This window comes from Electrona antarctica (assembly GCF_951216825.1).
Source record: "Electrona antarctica genome assembly, chromosome: 12".
Lineage (NCBI taxonomy): Eukaryota > Metazoa > Chordata > Actinopteri > Myctophiformes > Myctophidae > Electrona > Electrona antarctica.
The window spans coordinates 37,291,797-37,309,643 of NC_136793.1; the positions used below are offsets into that span (position 1 = coordinate 37,291,797).

General features: G+C 43.4%; 1 protein-coding gene across 1 annotated transcript in view; it reads right to left on the reverse strand.

The window, feature by feature from the left end:
* Window positions 1-12,423, reverse strand: part of sema4c (sema domain, immunoglobulin domain (Ig), transmembrane domain (TM) and short cytoplasmic domain, (semaphorin) 4C) — a 116,308-nt gene extending 103,885 nt beyond the window's left edge. The window contains exon 1 of the mRNA XM_079517049.1: window positions 11,883-12,423. The gene's annotated coding sequence lies outside the window, so the exon portion shown is untranslated. The remainder of the gene's footprint in view (window positions 1-11,882) is intronic.
* Window positions 12,424-17,847: the final 5,424 nt, after the last annotated feature.

The following is a 17,847-nucleotide window of genomic DNA, read 5'->3' on the forward strand; positions in this document are numbered from 1 at the left end:
CCTGGCTGTGTGCGCTGGCACGAGCACAGCTGGGTGGCAAAGCTGACGCTAAGCTAGGGGCGACAGCATTGGCTGAGGCAAAAGGGAGGGTATAAGCAATGTACGCATGCTAGATTCAAAAGAAAAGAATTGCAGATGACATGGCTGTAATGCCGTGCCATCTGCATGACATCTAACTCCTGCATGGCATCTAGCTGGCATCTAGCTAGTGCTGGGCTAATTCATTGTTAACTGAAAGTAACAGTTCTTGATGAAAATGGTAATTATTGCCTGCCCTGAAATGAAATATTCAATATTGTGAGATGGATATAAAGTAAATGTGCATTCGGGAGCAGCAATTTTAGTGTGCAGATCTTTTATTCTTATATGGATGGAATGCTATTTAGCTCTAAACAGAGGATACACAGTAGCAGAATACTTGAGCACAATAACTGATTCAAAACTACGGAAAACATTAACTCAATATAGACTCAGTGAACACAGTCTTGCGATTGAGAAAGGCTGCCATAGGCAGACCTAGCTCCCAAGAGAAGACAGACTATGCACCCACCCACTGCACACAAAACGAGGTAGAGACTGAGCTACACTTCCTAACCGTCTGCCCACTGTACCAAGACAAGACATCAGAGACTTCCCACGGATTACAATCACCCAAAGAGACTTTGAAAATCACGCAAATGTTTATATCCAAATGAATGCAAAATACTGCTGTCAACTTTCAAAAGTGTAAAGCGTCTTCTATATGGATATATAACTATCTCTGACAGAAAATGCATAATCGTTTTATAGTTTCACAAGACAGTATTACTCAAACTGTTAATGTAACACAGCTCTGTTTAAACGTTTATTTTATTGTTTTATCTTGATTGGTTTGTTCCACTTTTGCTTTGGCAATGTAAACGTATGTTTTCTCATGCCAATAAAGCTCCTTTGAATTGAATTGAATATACAGTAAGGCAGACACTTCATGTTTGGGAGTACTTGGAATACAACGTTTTCAAGTCAAGGTTTGCCATAAAACAGGAGTGTGCAGACGACATTGAAAGGGGAGAATTGCCCTCAGAGACAAACTGAGTCGTAGGGCATAACTTCAGGCAGCAGAGAAAATGAGGGGAAATAAATGCTACAAAAAAATCAATAATATCACTTAAAGAAAAAGAAGCAATCTCAACAAAAGTACAATAAAAACAGCCATTAAAGCTCTGCTATATTCCCGCTCACTGCAGCACACCACATCCTGAGAGCAGAACCAAATGAAAGCCGCTCCTGTTGTAGATAAGCCTGTGTACCCCCCAGCAACACACACACACACACACACACACACACACACACACACACACACACACACACACACACACACACACACACACACACACACACACACACACACACACACACACACACACACACACACACACACACACACACACACACACACACACACACACACACACACACACACACACCCCTCCCCGCGCCCCTGGGGAAAGCCCATTAGCCGGGCCGCGGCCGCTTCCTGGTTCCACTGCAGCTCTACTGTACTCCAACTAGCAGCTGCAGGGCAGCTTTTTATTGTTGGTACAGCGGGGGAAAAAGGTTAGGATGTGTGAGGTGTGGTGGGAGGCCAGGGGTGTGTGTGTGTGTGTGTGTGTGTGTGTGTGTGTGTGGGGGTGTGTGTGGGGGGGATACAGCCAGATGGGGGGATGGATGTGTGGGACAGAGTATGATGGAGAGCCAGGAGAGCAGATGGAGAAAGAGAGGGGCATGTGAGTCAGTTAGAGGCTGGGCAATTAACAGGGAATATTTTGAAACCAATATTTAGTCTGATTAACCACTTATCACTGTGTAATACTTGGTTGTACAAAAACATAGTGACTGAAAATGGGTCAATCTACAAGATTACAACACGCCACGAGCTTGTAGAAGTGCTATTTTTACTATTTCTATATAAAAAATTAAATAAAAAATCGTTCATTACTCATAGTCGAGGCAAAGGTTTGGAATAATCAAGATATCGATTGAATTAATATCGTGCAGCCCTAGTACCCAGGGGGAAGAAGTTTGGGATGTGAGGTGTGATGGGTGATAGATGTGTGGGAGAGTGTGATGGAGAGAAAGCGAGAGAGGATAGTCATGTGTATGTTGTGCATTTCTGTGTGTGCGTTTGCACGCATGCGCACGCACGTGTGTGCATGTGTAGGCCTATGCTTGTAAAACGTGTCTGTTTATTATTGTATTATGCATGTGAATTTATATGTGTTTGTGTAGTCTGCTGCGTATCAGTTCTCACTGTGAATGTTGTAAAAGTCACAAGTGTATGTTTTGTGTGTGTGTGTGTGTGTGTGTGTGTGTATGTGTGTGTGTGTGTGTTCAAGCTGTGCGCTCATGGCGCTTCCTGCCCACTAAGAGGCGGTCCCAAGGGTAGGGAGGGCCCGTACTATCAGACCAGAACAATGCCAAAAAAACGGGGCTGCCGTGAAAACTGTCTACACAGTAAAATTGTCAGCATTATTTTAACTCAGAGAGCGTAAGAATGGAGCCATGTAGGGTCTCAGAGGTAAACTAACGGACTTTACTGTGTACTAAGCCTGTTCCGACTGGGGCAAAGAGGGGGGGGGGGGCAAGCCCTGCCCTCGTTTACATCTGCATGACTAGACCCTGCAGCCTGTCTCCTCTCCTCTTCCCTCCCTCTCTGTTTGTCTCTAGGGGTTTGCCTGGCTCATAATGGACCTTTGGGGGATGACTACACGTTAGTAAGCATTATCTGTCCAGGTCGCAACTATGCACAACAGTAAAGCTAATCAGAGTCTGTTTTATCTTATTTGACAGAAATATACAAATCTTCCCGTTATTTCGGAGTAAATGAAACCCCGAATTCGTAATGGGTTTCATTTACAACATTTTATTAGAACACTGGCAGGAGTCAGTTTGAGCGAGAGGGGAATGGAGTGCCATACACCAAAGGGGCAGATTTGGCTACAAGATTGGCTACAATCCTATAGTGATAGATTTGTTGATAAAGTAAAAGCACGCCTCACTTGGCACCAAGGCTACATAGACAGACGAGAGCCCATCTGAATTGGGAGCGCTTGTTATACTTTCTGGCGTGTAGAGAGAAACCAATACTGCTCTGAAAATGATAGGGGTTGTCTCATTTTGTATAGCCAGCACTCTAAGGACAACATATGCACACCATGTGCTAGCAGGTTTATTTTCTCCCTTCAAGAACATTACAAGTAAATGAAAGTAAACAATGAACTTCACTTGACAATATTCTCATCTTGGATTACTTTTATGAAGAAAAAACATTTGCATCTTTTGGGGGTCTTTATATAGAGAAGATGAATATAAATGAGTGTAGATATGTTTTGGATATCCAATGCTCCATGGAAGCTATTCATTTCAAAACAACCAGATGCGGTGAAGATAGAGGCACATTGTTCCACTGTCTATGGTCCTGTCCAAAATTGATGGAGTTTTGGGGGAAGGTCGGGCAGGAAATACAGAAGATTTTGTCAATAAATATTGTACCAGAACCAAAGTTCTTCCTGCTCGGTCTATATCCAGAGGGACACAAGATAAAGCGTAATGAACAAATGTTTATAGATATATGTATTTTACAAGCTAATAGAGTGATAGCATTGACCTGGAAGAGGCCAGACAAACCAAGTATTACACAGTGGTTCAGGGAATTGTCTTTATGTTTACCTTTGGAAAAGATTGCATACATTCTTAAGGACAAACAAGAAATGTTTCAGGAGGTGTGGGGCCGTTTTATAAGATACATAAAGAACAATAATTTGTCACATTTAATGGATAGAGCTGAAGAGGAGTAGTGCTGTTGTTGTTTTTTTTTGTTTTTTGGTTATTGTTGTTTTGCTTTCTTTATATCAGTAATTGTCTTGTAATGTTCATTGTTGTTTTTTTTGTATATTTGTATTGTCATTTGTGTGTAAAAAAGGAAAATAAAGAGAAAGGTGGTTACATGAAGCCACGTTGATATTCACCATAGTTTTAAATAGCTTGGCTTTAAAAATAAACAAAAAGCTTTGCTCTGAAACTGTAGCTGATTAAAAGACAACTAGGGAAATAATTCCTCATTCAGGAAAGAATTCTTACTTACAGACATAAAATATACACATACGGTCGGATAGACAGAAATGCATTCTAACTTCTAAGGGAATGTTATTCGAACTATTTGACACAGGTAATCTGTACAGCCACCACACACACGTGTGTCTATGGACCAATGAATTATACAATGCACATAATCAATACATGTATACAGTGAAAACAAATGTAAAATGGACCTGCATGAACAAGAGCATGTGCATCCAAAGCAAGAGAGAGAGAGACAGAAAGAAGAGAGAGAGAGAGAAGCCTTTCTAATTAAGTTTCTTAATTAATGTGTGAAACATTGAGTCTGGTAACGATGACATTTTTACTCTGGATCTGGTAACACGACTCTCCCGCGTCCAGAGAAATTATGTTGCTGTACTTCAGACCAGAAATATTTTTATGACTTTAGGTTCTTCAAATGGTGTGCGTCCACAAAGTTCTGACCATTACATGCGCACACACGCACACACGCACACACACACACACACACACACACACACACACACACACACACACACACACACACACGCACACAAACAAAGCCACTACCATTACCACTGATGCATGAGAATAACGCGCATTGCACGCTCATGGAGTGCAGACATCCCAAACTGTCCCCAACAACAATAAGCAAAACAACTAAAAGAGCACAATTACACTACACAAAGATGACTGCGGACAGGCTGCCGCAAAACATGTGCTGAGGACGAACAAACAAACAATGAACCAGTGTATGGTCTGAAACGCAGGATTGCTATTCACAGACACGCTGAAACAATGGCTCTCAATCGTAATGCTACATGCAGGGACCGGCGCTAATGCAAGGTAGTCTAGTTTCCCTGAACTGTAGCTGGAAACCATATCAAGTTATAGTGGACTGGTGGCCAGTTCAGCGGCAGCCCAATATATACTTTGTCATACGACAGTGTCAATCACCAAACGTAACTGTTTGTCAAATAATAGAACAAAATAAACTAGAAAATGTGCTCCTCAGACCACAGGTCTCCGCTAAGCCAGGTAGGTTATGGAGGGCCAGAGATTTTTGTGCAATATTGACACAATATGTTGATTTGAGGAAGTGTTTTTTGGACAAAATCTGTAGAGTAATATAAAACAATGTCTTTCACAGCCTAGTGAGAAATTGGGAATGTGAATGCAAAGTTTCACAGAAATCTGACACTGCATGCATTTGCGTTCATGATAAAACGAGCCAATCGGGATGGAATATAAAAAAGATTGACAGATCCGTCTTGATCACGTGACTATAGAGATTTGATGTTTAGACAAAATATGTAGGTGCAAAATGTGTTTTGCAAAAATCAGCCCCCTGCGCTATAACGATCCGAGGTGAAACTTTTGAGGCAGAGATTCTGCTCTGGCCTCCAGGAAGTGTGTGAACGGATGGGCACGCACGCACGCACGCACACACGCACGCACACACACATGGGTTTCTATTGGCTCATGATGACCTGTATTGCACATGACCCCCTCTTTTTCCCCTTCATCTACTGTTCTGTCAAATAAAGTTCAATACCTTTAACAATAAAGAAACATCACTCCAAAAATAACACACTTGTGGCCTGTGAAACACACACAGTAACAAGGTTTGGTGGGCAGAGATAAATGAGTGTATTACCCGGCCACGCCCACCCCAATCTGTGGCAAGGCAAAGGAGGACAGGCTAGGGAATAGGATGACAACGGATGGAAAAGGGCAACTGTGTAAAAGAGGAAATGACTGGACAACGTGCATGAAACACAAGGACAACCTCTGTGTGTGTGCGTGCGTGCGTGCGTGCGTGCGTGCGTGCGTGCGTGCGTGTGTGCCTGTTCATGTTCTCTCTGGTTACAAAAGGCCACACCATCAAACAGGCACTGGAAAAATCAGTAGTGGAGCCTGGAGGGACAGTAGATAAATAATGAGTTAAGACAGATGGACAGACACTGATACATTGCAGGCTGATGGACTGACCAGCAGATAGGGAGAGGGCTAAGAGAGTTGTCGGGCAGCAGATGGTCAATAGTGGTCAGTTGGTAACAAAACTAACATGCCGGTCATTGCCTCATCTCCATCTCTGCTGGACCACTCATACATAATGTAATAGACTTCTAACGCACGCCCTTCCACTACGGCACCTAATGATGCTACTGAGCTGTAGTCTGACAGAGAGACATGACTGATGAGGGGGGGGGGGGGGGGGGGGGGGGGTATGAATACAAAGACAGACGGAGATTAGGAAAAACAAAAGGGAGAAAGAGACTGAGATACTTTGTTGTGCCAAAATTAAAGATTTCTGTTGGTGTCTTTGATATGATTGTTCTACATTGTAATGCAGCAGAAAGTACATCAGCAACATTGCTCATTCAACAGCTGTAACAACAGGGACTTTTGTGAGCTGAATTTTTGTGAAACAGAGAGTGGCAGGGGAGAGAGATCATTTCCATTCACAATGTAGTACATACTAATTCAAAGGAGAGCTTTACTGGAATGAGAAAGTATAAGTTTGCATTGCCAAAGCAAGTGTCAAAATAAAACCAATGATAACAACCAAGAAATGCATGAACATGTACATGAATGTACACGCATTACATTGCTGTTGATAGTATGGAATGGGAAATGTGAACATTTGTGAAATGTGTAAAAATGTAGGTTAGGTAGAGTGAGAGAGATAGAGAAGAGAGAGAGAGAGAGAGAGAGAAAGGGAGTCAATGAAGAGGCTCTAGTCTTTGAACATCTGCAATCAAAGTCCCTGCCAGAGTCCCACAAGATCTACCCTACTAAAGCTCTGTGAGCCACAGTGATGATTGGTGTGTGCCTTGGTCACCTTGGTCCACACAGCTGTCCACATATTGCGGTCTCTCTACAACACCCCCCCCCCTCCCCCATCTACACCATCTAAACAAGTATTATATCACTTTGACCACACTCTTCCTTCAATCTCACTCAGAATCACGCTCTTGTAAACACGACGCTCCCCTCCGATCATTTTTGCTCTAAACATCAGCCCAGCCTAGCCTGACCCCCCTCTGTTACCTCAACTCCCCTCAAGACACGCACACGCACACACACACGCACACACACACAGATGACCCATCTGCTCCTGCTCTACAGATCTCACAGCTGGCCTGCCTTGAACGTTGGCCTCCCCATTCCACGCACGCACGCACGCACGCACGCACGCACGCACACACGCACGCACACACACACTATACACACATACTGCGTGGCATCTGAAATGGAGCCGAGGCCATTCTGCTTCATGCAGGATGAAAAGGCACTGACAGAGATGTAACCACACACACACACACACACACACACACACACACACACACACACACACACACACACACACACACACACACACACACACACACACACACACACACACACACACACACACACACACACACACACACACACACACACACACACACACACACACACACACACACACACACACACACACACACGCACACGCGCCCCTTTAGCTCAGCCGGGAGCAGAGAGCGCAGGCATACTCGAAAGCACGCACAGACAGAGAGAAAAGTAAAACCTGACTCTGAAGAAATACAATTAAAGTCCCCCCCAAAAAAGACAAGAGAAAGAAAGGTGAGATATTGAATACCTCCCTGAGTGGAAAAAAAGCCCAAAGGTTATTTAACAAATTAGTTTTTTTTACCACCTGTAAATCATGCAGCAAGATAACTGTTGAATGTCGAGGGGAAGGACATGCTGTAAAATATCCATCAGATTGTTAAGCCTGTTAGCTGCGCATTGTGCCGCACACTGATAACAGCAGATCTACAAGCTTAGTTTACAAGCCGTTGCAGCATGACACCAGTTGTGAGCTTGTACATTTTGATGTGGCATGGCGTGCAACTAAGTATAAAACGGGCTTCAGTGCAGAGGTTCCCAACCACTGGTACTAGTGGTACTAGAACAAAGACAAAAGTGAAATTAAATATGTATATTACTACAGGTAGTTCTTCTGACCAAGCAATTGGTTGAAATAGGCTATCCAGCCGTGCTGAAATGAGCATGACAGCACACCTAGCCGTTAATAGAAGATTTGAGAACGTATTAATCACATTAGAAATATAATCAGTTGTGCTGATTAGTGATTAGACAGAGTTTTGTCAGAGCAGCATCATCATTGGCTTAGGAATGGAACAAAAAGGCCAAGTATACGCTCCTGTATTTTAAAATCAGTTATTATGGTGGTACTTGGAGAGCCAAATATATTTTTATAGGTGGTACTACAGTATAAAAAGGTTGGGTATCATTGCTTAGTAAATACATCCCCACTCCCTCGATGCAACATCAGGCACATAGAACACAGACACACACATGCCTTCGGCTCAGTTAGCAGTGCCAGCACAGAGCACAGGCATACTCCAAAACATGCACATACTGTACACTACAGAGACAAAAATAAAACCTGACTCTGAAGAAATAGAATTAAAGACAACAAAAAGTATAGAAAATGAATAATGAACAGAGATATTGAATATCTCTGTTCTGAGAGGAAAAACCAAACCAAACTGTTATTTCATTTTTTCATCTACCTGCAAATCATGGAGCAAGATGTACTCTCAAATGGTAGGGACACATACTGTATGTAATTATTTATATACTATATACGCATGGACGCACACACCATGCACACACACACACACACACACACACACACACACACACACACACACACACACACACACACAGTATGTATGTAGACACACACATGCACTCACACACACAGTGAGTGTATAGGGGACATCTGGTGCAGCATGGAAGTTAGCAGCTAGGACGCAACATCAACTCTCTGGTGTCAAAGTACACCGGGCTACAGATGCGTCCAGTGATGTATACGTGCGTGCATGCAGACGGAGAAACCGGTGAGCATAAACACTGGCACACACATGCCAGTACTCCAGGGCAAGCCATGCATTATGCATGAATAAACCTGCACACGTGTGCAAACTTAGCGACAGAAGCACTGTCACAAATGGACAGTAGAACACAGATACTGTACAGTACATACTGTACATACAGAATACAAGTAAGGCCTCAGAGTTAATAAAGAGGGGCCGCCAAACCGTTGTGTTATTACTGTAACGGCTACTTTTAATTTTACATTAACCACTTGAACCCAAGCATCCTTATTCTAGGGGCTGGTGGGGGGAGGGGGGGGGAGGAGTTGGAGGAAGGTTCACCGAAAATAGCAGATCTACAAGCTCACACCGAGCTTAAATAGCAGATCTACAAGCTCACACCGAGCTTAAATAGCAGATCTACAAGCTCACACCGAGCGACAGACAATTTCCGGCGAAGAGGTTTAGCGAGTGTAGACTCTTACTCTTTTTCCTCTCTACGCTCACTGTAGAAGGGAAAAAAGAGCAGACCAAACACAGGGCCAAAGGACAATACAAGTTTACTAAGTATTGAGTGGTTATAAAGTACACACAAACAAAAAACATAAAAACACTGACAATGGTGCTGTCAAACAAGTCTATGAAGCTATCTATGCAATCTATGAAAAAGTTTAATCTGCAATGCAACACAGTTTTATACAATATGTATTGGTGTTGGGGGTGGGGGGTGATGCTTCATCTCTGAGCTAAGGGGCCCTAAGCATTAAACTAAAGCATTAAGCAGGCATTGGCCTGCTATGTGAATGAAGTTTGCCTGAAAGGGACCAAAGGAGAAGTAAGGAGGGAAAGGAAGGAGGACTTTAGGGCCAGGGCCGAGGTCAGGCCATCAGGATGTGGCCTCTATTGTCTGTGGCTGGCAGGACTCCACTGCCACTCTCAATAGGGCCATTAACATCTGGGATTGCAGGCCTGCTGCGCCTGCTGCTACGACGTGTGTGTGCATGTGTGCAACTATGTGTGTGTGTGTGTGTGTGTGTGTGTGTGTGTGTGTGTGTGTGTGTGTGTGTGTGTGTGTGTGTGTGTGTGTGTGTGTGTGTGTGTGTGTGTGTGTGTGTGTGTGTGGCCGTGCAAGTGAATGCGAGTCTATTAGCGCATGTGCGACTGTGTCCCTGCCAAAGGGGATGTTTTAGCCATGAGACTGCAAGTTGAGTGATACATCAAGGGCACGAACAGAGACACACACACTCCTCATAAATTGGCAACAAACAGGCTAAACTATGGGTTCACTGTTTGGATGTATTTTTTATGAGTTTGATACTATGAGGGAATGAGGGATATACAGTCAACATGTACTGAAGACTTATGGTGGGGTTGGTGAAAGGGTCTTTCTGTGTGGAGTCTCCCTGTGTCCCCTAGGTAGGGGAGGTATAGGTACTGTATACCCTCATAAAAAACATTTATGAGGGCAGTAATCCTGGTCTCTATACTGCCTCCCCCAGGTCAGCACCTGATGGAAGGGAAAGGAACTGGTTGGAATAACGTGTTCCTACTTCCTTCCACATGCTACATCCTACTGGGGAAACTCCCCCCTGTCAGGTGATAAGAAGCAGCCTGCTCACTCCTCATGCATCGAAGGACGCATGAGCTCAGTTCGGGGCTCTCCCCAGGTTGGCAGAGGGAGACTAGCGCCTAGGATTACAGTTTAGGCAATTGGCACAGGGTGAAAACATGGGTTACAAAATCATGGGATAAAAATATTAGAAAAAGAAATGTGAGGGTCATGTATTTGACACATTAAGTGTTGGGCTATTTGGGTCAGTTTAGCATCTAGCACATCCCAGTAAAACAATGAAAATAAAAGCTGAGGGTTCATTCGTACATAATACTGTTGTGGTCCAGTTTTCTTTCTTTCTTTCTGTGAAATAAAATATACATAGCCACACACAAACTGGGATGTATATGACACAATAACATGAAGGTAATACAGGCTAGCAAATACAGATGTGATGTCTTATCTAAATGTGTGTGTATCCCTGATGTGTGTACACACACACACACACACACACACACACACACACACACGCACACACACGCACACACACACAGTCCTGTAGCTTATATCTGGGATGATCTTAGTCATCACAAACAAATAATAAAAGCAAAAACTAAACTAGGACATGATAGGAATAACAACAAAAATAAGTTCTCCAATCTCAGCTGAATGAGCTGAGCAAACGATTTTTAGCCTATGATGGGCGCAAAAGTCTGCATTTAACATTTAAAGCGGTGGTTCGACAGTTCATCTCCTGTAACCAAATTTGAAAAGCAGATTTGTCTTCCCGAGGGGACCAATGATAGAGCGACAAACGTGGCACAAGGCAATGGGGACTCGGCATTGGTAGGGTATTATGCTATGCGCACACACACGCATAGGCTGTGCGTGCGTGCGTGCGTGAGAGAGATGCACTGATGCAGTCGACTGTTTTAAAGAATGGTGACTTTGGATATTGGAACAAAAAAAAATGCTTCGCAGTTGAATTCAATCCAACTGCTTCAAACCGCAGTGCGCTATGTTTACAGGGCAGATAAAGTTGCCTCACGATGAAGCAGAATAATGACAAGACTACAAAGCCCATACTGGTCGCCCCTTTAAACAATGTAACACAAGAGAAGAAACCAAATACTAGATAAAAACGGCTTCGTGGCAACAGTTGGAGCCCTGTCTGTGTGTCGGCCGAGCACACACACAGCAGCATGAGATGCGTTTCTCCCCCTCGTCTCGCCTACTTTTAATCCAAGAGCCTCTGTCCATTTCACGGCGCATCAGCAAAAAAAACGACTGCGCCGCCGCTGCATGCGTTCCAGTGATAACAACAACAGAACCAAACTTACCTTGTTTTTATTCTAGCTACGATGCGTTAATGCTTCTCCTCGCGGGCAGCTGTTGTGGCCGCTCAGTAATATCTCTCCCGTTCCGTTCGCTCACTGTCAGTCTCTCCTCCAGTCCGCTCGGTCGCGTAAACTGTCGACAGATCCAGTATCCTTTTCCTCCGCTGGCTGCCGTTATACCCCGGCTGGCTTTGTTTTGAATGATCGCTGCAAGTTATGAATTATTCCACATCCTCGTAAATTTCACAGCAATTCGCCCGCGGTGCTGCTCTGGTTCAGGTGCTGGTTGAATATTATTAGGTCAATATCGGGACATATGATGCTGTCAGTTTACATAGCGGAACTCGCTCTCAGCACCACGCAGCTCCGTCTCCACCAGTCTTTGTAATACGAGACCACTGGAAGAGAGCGAGAGAGGGGGAGTGGAGAAAGAAAACGAGAATTAAATCCACTTCCAGCGGCTGAAAAACAAAAGCCTATCCGAGTCCAATGCAACTATGGTCGTTTTTCTTTCCGCCTAGTGTCCACAGAACTCTCGTGTAGGAATAAGTTTCAGGCTGTTCGTTCAACAAGACACACCGAGTGCGTGTGTTGATGCCTGTGCCAATTTCAACAAGACGTGTGTGTATGTGCGTGCACGCCGTTGCGCGCTGCTGCAGCATGTGCCCAAAAAGCCCTACTTCTGCAGTACGTATCACAGCGGGGACCCGTGGGCCGGTGTAACCGTGTGAGCGTTCAAAAAAATACACAAACAGTCCCAGCCAGGTCCCCGCCCATACTCTTCAATCAAGGCCCCCACATGGACGAAGGTCCCAGCCAAAAGTCATTACGTTATATCCGTCAGTTTGATTATAAGGACGTTTCATTACGGCATGCAGCGATATAGGACGATAACGATTGATTTGATCATATGATCAAATAGTATAGCTTCATTCATTGGCCACTTGCTACTTGTTGCTATCAAGGACAGATTAGGCTCTGTTAAGTGTAGGCTATGTAGCTGCGAGGACAAACATAAACAAATAAGAAAAAAATACATACAGTAGCACATAGCAAGATGCAGATTAGCCTACCATGGGGAACGTACAGTCGTACACGTGGTAAGACAACACGTATAAACACAAACACACACACACACACACACACACACACACACACACACACACACACACACACACACACACACACACAGGGGCGGCCTTAAGGATCGGGAGGCCCCGTTCATTGACGCCATCATTTTAATAATTCATAATTATTAAAAATTGTCATTGTGTATTATTGAACTTCAAAGCATGAACAGCATACACAGCCAAGTAGAAAAATACACAAAAGCAGCTTGATTAAACAATGTTTTACTTTAAGGTATAACTGGAAGGCAGCATAGGCTATACAATGATGGAATCGCAACTCTCAGCGCTGCTAGTGCAGTGAGTGCACACACTGGGAAGTGGGAACAATTACAACCAAACAACACAGGTCAATGTGACATGACAGGTCGAGTACCTGCAGTGATTACTATTACTACTACCTTACAACTACTACTACTACTACTAATAATAATAATAATATTTTTTTGGGGGGGGAGGCCCCTGGAGGCTCGGCCCGTTTCAATTGAAACGATTGAAACATATATAAGGCCACCACTGCACACACACACACACACACACACACACACACACACACACACACACACACACACACACACACACACACACACACACACACACACACACACACACACACACACACACACACACACACACACACACTCTATTAGGTCTATGAGAGAGAGAGAGAAACCGGTACCCTATCAGATTTATTGGTTTATTTTATGTGTCTAATAGTAATCTAAAAAGTATGTAAAGTGGAGTAGTAATCTAAAAAGTATGTAAAGTGGAGTAGTAATCAAAAAAGTATGTAAATTGCTCACATTAATATTTGGCTAGCCCAAAATAATAGGAATTGCGGGTGTTCTCTAGCCTACTACTCTGTCTCTGTGACTGTTTGCACTGGTAGGGTAATTAACAGAGTGGCAACCAGGCAAGGTGAACAGGTTCATTGACCCTGAGCAGCGACTAGCCTATATAGCAGAATAAAAGATTATGCCTTAATAATAGGCTACACTCAGCCCCCCCCCCACACACACACAGTTCTCAAGAATCTCTCTAAATTACACACATCTGTGGTTCTCAAGTCTCAACCATGGGAATATGATTTTGATTTGAGTTGCAATTTGATCTATGCATATAGCAGCCTATTCTCACTCTGGGGCTAAATCCGTATTAAAAAACTGTAACCTGTGTTCCAATGGATCCATTATATGGCCACAAGCTCTTACTTCTCATTGGTTAAAGGGCAAGGATACTTTGGTAGAGGTTTGGGTTGCCGTACCATGATATACCATGTGGGTGAGATTATGAGATATCAAAAGTAGTGGCTCCATTGATTAGAAATTGATAATTAAAATATTTGTTCCTCACATTGTATGGAGAAACAGCTCTCAAAGTCACTCTTTTAGCCCTCTAAAAGCACCCCATATTGACGGGCCGTGATGTATTTTAGTAGTGACATTGACTTCAGACCCAGAAGAGTAGTTTTAAGATTTTAAGGCAGAGTTAATTAAATCTTCTCCAGAAACGGGCTGTATCAAATATTAATGAACATCATAAACGTTGCAGAGCCACCTAAAGCCTGGAGGTCAGGATTTGTTTGTTTTTGGGATATATTTCTTATATGAGGCGATCTAAGATCCCTATATAGGCATTACAATACAAAAAATAAAACGAACCAGGTGAACAGCGCCCTCTAGCGGCAGTGACGTCAGACGGTATATTTGGAATATATAAATTTATAATTAACCATTAAGACGCATCCGCCACGCCTGGGTGACGGCAGACTGCTGGGCGAGCGCTGGCGCTTTGGCATGGGGGTCAGATCAACACATTGAATTGATTCTGTACTGGCCATATATGGAGCATGTCTTGAGTGTACAGGGTTTGATGAGGTCAGATCAATATATGGAATGTCAGAACAGGAAGGACGGGTGGGGTAGGATCAACATATGATATGTCAGAAAAGGTCAGCTCCATATATGGAGATCTAAGGGTTTGAGGTCAGATGCAGAGTTTCTGGCCGGCTCCATATATGCAGATCTAGGTGATGATGATGATCCAGTCTTCTCCATGTATGGTTATCCAGGGTTAGATGAGGTCAGTGTCGTGATCTTCATATATGGAGATGGCCATATATGGTGGCGTGACGTGCCACGAGGCGTGATGTCACCCTGGATAACCACAGAAGACTGGATCATCACCTAGATCTGCATATATGGAGCCAGCCAGCAACTCTTGTTGATCTGACCTCATCAAACCCTGTACACTCAAGACACACTCCATATATGGCCAGTACAGAATTCATTCCATGTTGATCTGACCCCCGATGCCAAAGTGCCAGCGCTCGCCCAGCAGTCTGCCATCTGCCGTAACCCAGGCGGATGTGTGCACGTGACCTCAGGTCGCTTCTCGCCCTCAGGGCATCTTACTGGTATTCATACTGCTTGTTTGAAGCGTGTGTCGCGTTAGCTTAGTTTCTTGGTACAGAGCTGGTAGACACTGCACTGTCTATTTAATTTTAATAAACCTGTATTGTTGCTTAATATATTCCAATAATCATCAACATCATCATTCAACAGCAAAATCCTCAATGTTAATTTAAGCCTGAGGGTGTAAAAAATTGACCTTATAGTTCAGCCTGAAAAGCAAGATGAATGTGTTTCCTTCAGACCACTAAATATCATTTAACCCTTGGAATAATACATAAACAAGAAAGGTCACATAGCCATTTCCCAAAAGGAAGGTTCACACAGTATGCCTAAAAGTAGCTGTAGTGCAGAAAAATGTCTTAACTAAAATCTAGTTGCACCAGGTTTGGTGGAACTAAACTGGAGCACCTAGTTGTCGTTTATATGTACATGGCAAAGTAAGATAGACTAAAATTGCTCAAAGGAGCTTACCTTTTGCCATTCAGGTGAAAATCTCATTTGCTTACTTACTTTACTTTAGTGACGTCTTACTAAATTAAACAAACGTGGTCCCATCCCTGTTACAGGTAGCTCCATTTCAGTATTGTCTCAATAACCATAAGGCCTTTCTGATTAGATGGAGAAAAAAAAGAATGTGAAAATGCTTTATCATGCATAACATTGCATAATAATATCACACTTTATACAGTAACAGCCTGAAAAATAAAGCCATTGCAGTACATAATCTAAAGACATGGATCTTGGTAAAGACTATGGAAACAGATATTTTTTATTTCAACTAAACCTGTACATGCCCAGTCGGCTACTGGCCTACTTGAGAACGATGCAACTTGGGAACCTAATAATACCCGTTGTCAACTTGTCATAGCACCCGTTTTAACTGTCTGTCTGTGTCCCAAATGGAGATCTCTTATATCCGCCTGTGTCTGAAGAGGGCAAACTGACTGTCTGTGAAAAGTGGACTGGTTAAGTAGGCTAATCAAGGGGTTGCCATGGCAATCAATTGGCTGAGGCTGGAAATTGCACAGGTGAGGGGATTTAGGCTGATTAGGCAACACTGAGCCTGATCGAGCAGAGCCTTTTGTGGTGGTTCTGGAGAACCGTGGGTCCGACCGGCTCGAGTCCGGGCACTGCACTCCCTGCGGGGGTGTGGAATGCGTGTGTCGAATATGAAGTCGGTGGGGCAAACGGTTCTCAAGTTACGTGCATTACAACCATACACACACACACACACACGCACGCAGACATGCAGAGACGTGGCGCATTTATAGTAGGATGCAACTACGGTACCTGAGCAAATAAAAATGAATAAAAATGGAAAAACAACATGTTAAAAATCGATCTGAGGAATCAATTGTAACCAAGGTTTGGACAAAATGGAGTTCAGCTGTATTATGTGTGAAATTGTCCTTTAGCCTCTATCACTGACCTTAAGTTCAATGCATTATTGATGTTTTGTGGGGTGTGCTCTGAGAGCGACAAATTAAAAGGAAAAATAGAATCCACATAACCGTTACTGGGTGTGCAGGGAAGTAATAATAAACAAGGTTAACAGATTCAACCTGAAGTTCCTTCAGGTGAACTTAAGAAAGATCCAAGGCACTCCGCTTAGTTGAGTTATAATATTTAAAAAGCCTTTATTTATTCAAGGCTTTTAACTTGTATGTGTATGCCAACGTGTATGTAATAAAATGCAAATGAGTAAACAAGATTGAGTCTAATTAGATGAACACCTGCTGTGTGATTCCGCCACTTTAGAAATCGACAGACATAATGTAATGCAATTGTGTGGAACTTTTAAGAAAGTTAACTTTTTAAAACGTTCTTTGCACAAGGACAGTAAAAAAATAAAAAAAGCAAAACACAGTCACGTTTTCCCAGAAACTCCCTACTACTGTACATCACACCTGGTTGGCTGCTCAGTACTGAGCAGCTCCAGTGGACCAGTTGGGGGTGAAATGCTTTTCTCAAGGCCACATCAATGAGAGTTGTTCAAAGACAGTTAAGTGTTTCTCTTTCAGTATACCAACCACATATTCCCAGCCTATATGCAGGCATTTAACCTCACAATCATTTCTACAGTACCTTACTGTATGCCACTCTGTTTCTATGAATTTATTATCAACCGACTTAGGTGGTGACTGCACATTCTGTCTTTATTGACTCAGACAGTATAGTAAAGAGGAGATAGCACAGGGGAAGCTCAGAAACCAAAGGAAGGGTTTGGTAGGATTTGACCCTTGGCTAGCAGAGGAAAATGGGGTTCCACAGGTCAGGCACAGATTAGATCCATTGTTTTACTTCCAATATTGTTTGTCGTCTCACCAAGCCGAAGGCATGGGGAGAGAGTATGTTTTGCACTCTGTCCGTCCGTCCGTGTGTGTCCATGTGTCTGTCCGTCCGTGTACAGCTAATCTCCGGCACCGT